This window comes from Nematolebias whitei, chromosome 2 (genome assembly GCF_014905685.2).
Source record: "Nematolebias whitei isolate Nwh7 chromosome 2, NemWhi1, whole genome shotgun sequence".
NCBI classification, from domain to species: Eukaryota; Metazoa; Chordata; class Actinopteri; order Cyprinodontiformes; family Rivulidae; genus Nematolebias; species Nematolebias whitei.
Genome location: NC_056499.1, coordinates 13,760,096 through 13,766,429, shown reverse-complemented (window position 1 = coordinate 13,766,429; position 6,334 = coordinate 13,760,096).

The following is a 6,334-nucleotide window of genomic DNA, read 5'->3' as shown; positions in this document are numbered from 1 at the left end:
TTTAATATTTGACTCAAGTGCGCCCCCTACATAAATCAAACTGTTATATCTCAGTGATATATCGTCTGATCTGTACCAGATTTTTGGTGCTTGATTAGTGACGACTTATGGACACAGTGGTGTTGTTGTTTATTATTTGACTCAAGTGCGCCCCCTACATTATTACAGTTGTTATATATGCTGTTGCAGCTGATGTTAAAGGTTCTGTGAATGCGCACTCCGGAAAATGGGCGCGTGACAGTAGCGTGAGCGTTCTCAATGGCGACCGGGAAGAGTAGCTCGAGTTCCCGCGGTCGCCATGAGGCCGCAGCGGCGCTTAGCTGCGAGGGCCTTCAACGCTGCTTGCAGCTTTAATTATTATTATTACTGTATTGCTCCTAGTGGAAAGGCCAAAAGTAAAAGTGTTAAAAATAAGCAGAAAACAGAAGAAGAGAACTCGTAATGTGAGGCTGTCGTCAATAAATCACATCTTTACATTTTGAAAACTGTTCCAGGAGTTTTTTAAGGACTTCAGTTCTCTCTCTCTCTCTCTCTCTCTCTCTCTCTCTCTCTCTCTCTCTCTATCTCGTGAGAGGAAGGTGTGTGTGGAGGAGCTGAGGAAGGGAGATCGTAAGTATTATAGCATATTCTAAATCTTTAACTTTTCTTTATCACTGTTTTCACTGGGTTTCATGTTATTTGTTTAAATTGTTATTTTGTGTTAGTTTCGCCACGTTTTAAGGTTTTTCTTTTTTGGTTTGGGTGTGGCCGTCAGGTGCACCTGGCTGGCCGGCGCCTAGACGCCATGGTGGTGGGAAGCACGGGGAACTTCTCCACGCTGACACGTAAGAACGGCATCAAGGTGGGTGCCGGTTCTTCGTGCAGCGTGGAGGAAGTTTGTTTGGCGGTGGGGGAGGTGGTTGGACACGGGTCCATTAAATCTGCAGCTCGCATGAACGGGGCTGTAGTGATTTTTGTTGACACCGAGGAGAAAGCTCGGCAGCTGGTCGAGGCTGGCATATCAGTGGGAGACTTGTTTTTACAGGTGTCACCACTGATGCTGCCAGCCACGAAGATCACCTTGTCTAATGTCCCCCCGTTTATTAGTGACGAGTTCCTAATCAAGGAGTTGTCCAGACATGGGAAGGTGGTGTCCCCGATCAAGAAAATCTTGACGGGGTGTAAATCCCCCCTTCTCAAGCACGTTGTCTCTCACAGGAGACAACTGTTTATGATTCTTAATAAACGGGGGGAAGAATTCAACGTTAGGTTTCATGTAAAGCTTGACGATTTTGAGTACCTTTTATTCGCGACTTCTGCAAATATGAAGTGTTTTGGATGTGGACAGGAGGGGCACGTGATAAAAATGTGTCCAAACAGAGCCGGGCCGGTTCCGCCCGCTGCTGCGGGGGACCCCCCGGCTGTCGCGGGTGCCCCTCCCGATGCTGCTGCGGGGGGGTCCGCGGCTGCTGCGGGGGGGTCCGCGGCTGCCGCTGGTCCCCCTCCCGCCGCTGCTGCGGAGGAGTTCGCGGCGCCCACTGACAAGGTCTGTAATAGTGACGAGTTGCCAGCTGTGGGTGGGGGCACGGGTGTGTGTGGGGATGAGGGTGGCATCACGGAGGTGTGTGGTGGTGGTGGAGAGAACGGAGTTGTTGTGGAGGGTGGAAAGGAGGCTCGGGGGGAGGTGGGGGTGAACAACGGAGAACGAGAAATGCAGGGGGGCGATGAGGAGTTAGTGTGTGGTGATCGGGAGGAGAAAGTGGAGGTGGATGGAGAAATAAAAGGTGCAAGACAGAAAAGTGAGAGGTCAGGAGCTGGTGTGGAGGGGGAAGCAGGGGCTGTTATAGAGGATATGGAGTTGGGGGCCCCAACCCAGGTGAAGAGACGAGGTAAAAGAAAAAATACAGATGCTGCTGCACATGCCAGCAAACAACTCAGCAAAATAGCTGCAGAGGAGAAAGAGGGATCAGACAGCGACAGTGAGGGCTGGGGTTCTGATTTCAGTGAGTCCTCCCGTGCCTCACAAGCTGACAAAAGTGAACCAAGATACCCTGCAGAATTATTCCTCACCTTCCTACAACAAACCAAAGGGCTGAGAGGAGTCAAAATAGAAAGCCACTTCCCAAACTTAAGGACTTTCTGCTCCTCAGCCAGGCATCACATCAGGCACAAACAGGAATCAGGCCTCACTGACCAACAAGTTTACAGACTGAAGAAATTAATGAGCACGGCACGTAAACACTTCTGAACAATGACATACACACACGTTTTAATAATTTTTATAGTTTTATGGTACACGCTTCTTAACTTTTTACCCATGGATACTTTTAAAATAGCATCTTTAAACACAAACGGGGCAAGAGAAGTTTTGAAACGTGAATTTATTTATCAGACCATAAACAATAAAAAGATCGATGTACTCTTCCTTCAAGAGACACATAGTGATGCACTAAATGAAGCAGAATGGCGCAGGGAGTGGAAAGGAGAGGCCATTTTAAGCCACGGCACGTCTAAGAGTGCAGGCGTGGGAATCCTTTTTACAAAGTCCTTCACTCCCAGCCACATAGAGACACGACACATTGTTCAAGGTAGATGTCTTTTAGTCAAAACTTGTTTTGATCATTTTAATGTAGTTTTTATCAACATTTACGCTCCCACCACCAATGCAGAGAAAAAACGTTTTTTAGAAGAAATTGGGGAGAGGTTGGGAGATTGTGGGACTGAAGACTATGTTTTTATAGGTGGGGATTTTAACTGCACCGAAGACGAATCTCTGGACCGCAATCATGCAGAGCCTCATCCGGCAGCCCAGCGTGTCCTGAGACAGCTGATCGCGTCTCACGGCCTGGTGGACGTATGGAGGAGGATGCACGCAGGCTCCAGGCAGTACACGTGGTCCCACCTTAAAGAAAATCGCATTTCGCTGGCTCGCCTCGACCGCTTTTATTGTTTTAAACATCATTTTAACGTGTTTAAAGCTTGTCAGATCTTACCAGTAGCTTTTACAGACCACTCGCTGATTTTAGGTAAAGTTTTTATCAGAAACATTTTACCTAGGAGCGCCTACTGGCATTTTAACTCAGTTTTAACTTATGACCGTAGTTTTAAGGAGATTCTGAGTTATTTTATGACGGGTTTTAGACAGAGGAAGAGAAATTTTACGTGTTTGCAACAATGGTGGGACCACGGTAAAGTTGAAATAAAACTGCTGTGTCAGCAGCACACTCTCAACGTCACTCGCAACATCACCAGATCTATCAAGGATCTGGAGATTGATATAGTGGAGCTAGTACAACTCAGTGAATCCACAGGAAACCGAGAGCACTTTGAAGCTCTCAAAGAGAAAAGGTTAGCCTTAACCAACCTGCTGGACGCGAAGGTCCAGGGCGTGTTGGTCAGGTCCCGGATGCAGACCATCACAGAAATGGATGCTCCCTCTAGCTTTTTCTTTGGCTTGGAGAGGAAAAACGGGCAGAGAAAAGAGATCCACTCTCTGCTATCGGACACCGGGCAGCAGCTGAGTGAGCCAGGCCAGATCAGGAGGAGGGCCGTGGAGTTCTACTCCTCGTTATTCCAAAGCGAATACGAGAGAGAGGACGAACTGTTCGGAGAGTTCTGCAGTGAGCTACCCCAGGTCTCTGAGGAGACCAACGCCCATCTGGGGCGCCCCCTGGGACTTCACGAGCTCCGCACGGCCCTCCAAAGCATGCAAGGCCAGAAGGCACCCGGTATAGATGGACTCACCGTAGAGTTTTACAAAGCCTACTGGGACATCCTGGCAGAGGATCTACTGGGTGTCTTCAATGAAAGCCTGAATGCCGGCTCACTCCCGCTGTCGTGCCGCAGAGCGGTCATCGCTCTCCTGCCCAAAAAAGGGAACCTACAGGACCTGAAGAACTGGCGCCCGGTGTCCCTGCTCTGCACCGACTATAAAATCCTCTCCAAGGTCTTGGCTACCAGAATGAGAGAAGCTATGGAGCAGGTCATCCACCGGGACCAGACCTATTGCGTCCCCAGCAGGTCCATGGTAGATAACATCTATCTGATTCGAGACGTTTTGGAAGTCTCCAGTTCATTGGGCCTGAACACAGCCTTGGTCTCACTTGACCAAGAAAAAGCTTTTGACCGCGTCGAGCACGGCTTTCTCTGGGAAACTATGGGGAAGTTCGGGTTCGGCGCTGGTTTTATAGCTAAGATCCAGGTGCTGTACAGTGGTGTTGAGAGTGTGCTGAAGATCAACGGTAGCTTGTGTGCTCCTTTTAAGGTGTGTAGAGGCGTTCGGCAGGGCTGCGCACTCTCGGGGATGCTCTACGCACTCTCCCTGGAACCCCTCCTCCGAAAGATTCGAGCAAAGGTCCGTGGTTTTATTACACCCGGTTTTAACAACAGAGTGGTTTTATCCGCCTACGCTGACGACGTTGTTGTTTTTATCAAAAACCAGAAGGACGTAGACATTTTAAAAAAAGTTACCGAAAGTTTCTCCACCCTGTCCGCTGCGAGGGTGAACTGGGGAAAGAGCACAGCCCTCGCCGTGGGTGAGTGGCCTGAAGGACTCCCAGTTCTCCCTCAAAGCCTCCAGTGGAGGAGAGACGGGTTTAAATATCTCGGTGTCTACCTGGGAGATAACGATGCGATCAGGAAAAACTGGGCAAACGTTAAAGAAAAGTTTGAGGATAAAATACAAAAATGGAAATGGCTGCACTCCCAGATGTCCTACAGAGGCAGAGTGCTAGTTTTGAACAACCTGGTCGCATCGCAGTTGTGGCACAAACTGGCCGTTTTAGACCCACCTCCAGACCTGTTGAAACAACTACAGTCTGAGATGGTGGAGTTTTTCTGGAAAGGTCGGCATTGGGTGCCACAGTCGGTTTTATTTTTACCAAGAGAGGAGGGGGGACAGGGCCTTGTCCATCTGGCCAGCAGGACGGCAACTTTTAGAATGCAGTTCCTCCAAAAATACCTGGCAGGAGCTGCTGATACAGTGTGGAGAGATGTGGCCAGCTGCATCCTCAGAAGAGTGAGCGGGTTGGGGCTGGATGCGGCTCTGTTTCTAACTAATGTTGACCGTTTACAGCTAACGGGGCTACCCAAGTTCTATCAGAGTGTTTTTAAATTATGTTCCCCTTTTAAATTCGACAGAACAAAAACGAATAATTCTCTGCATTGGCTTTTAGAAGAACCGTTAGTCTGTGGAGCGAGACTGGACGTCTCTGACAGCACAGTGCCAGGGCTGCCGACGGTGCTTTGCAGGTCTGGGACGGTGACCCTGAGGCGCCTGGTGGAGACGGCCGGACCAGACTTCTCCGGCGTACAGAAAGTGGCCTCGTTGCTCGGGGTCCGGTCTGCCAGACTGGTGCGGCGCTTCATGGACCTGTTGAGGGAGAGGTTGACTGCTAGAGAGGGGCACCTCCTGCAGCTGTGGTCCGCGGAAGGTCGCCCGCCTGATCCGACGGACCCGTTTCCAGACACCCACCTGGTTCCTAACCTCGGGGACAGCAGCGGTCCCCTTCTTCGTGACACAGGCCCAAAGGTGGACTTATGCAGATCGGGGCAAAAAGTACTCTACAGAACCTATGTGAAAGTGCTGAATAAGAGGACCCTGCACAACAGAGCCGTTTGTGTCTGGGACGGCAAGTTCGGAGAACAGAAGCCCCAGTGGAGGACACTCTACAAACCTCCGATTAAAAAACGGACTGGTGACCTTCAATGGAGGGTCCTTCATGGCGCCATTGCTACAAACTCTTTTTTATCTGTCATCAGTCCCGGGGTTTTAAACGAGTGTCCTTTTTGCAATTTGCCAGAGAATGTCTTTCACGTTTTTATGGATTGTGTTCGACTAACAGTTTTTTTTAGCCTCTTAACAAAGATTTTTAACCTGTTTGACACAGTTTTTACCCAATCTGTTTTTATCAACGGTGTATTTTACAGCAGGGCCACTAAAGGCAAGTCCCAAATTTTAAATTTTTTAATCGCCGAGGCAAAGATGGCAATATATTTGTCTCGCAGGGACAGATTGCAGGATGGACCTCACCTCGATGCTGTGTCTCTGTGGAGGTGCAACGTCAGGGCCAGGTTGGCCTTGGAGTTTCAATTCCACAGGGACACTGGGGATTTAGAAAGGTTTTTGAAACTGTGGGGATTTAAAAATGTTCTATGCACCATCTCTGATCAGAAGGAACTGACAATCAACAAGCTTTTAATGTAAACGCTCTAGTTTAAGCTTGTCCTGATCATGTTTTTTTACTAGTGTTTTTAAAACTGTTTTTTTTGATAACTGTGTAAATAAAGTTTTGTTAAAAATCAAAAAAATCTCTCTCTCTCTCTCTCTCTCTCTCTCTCTCTCTCTCTCTCTCTC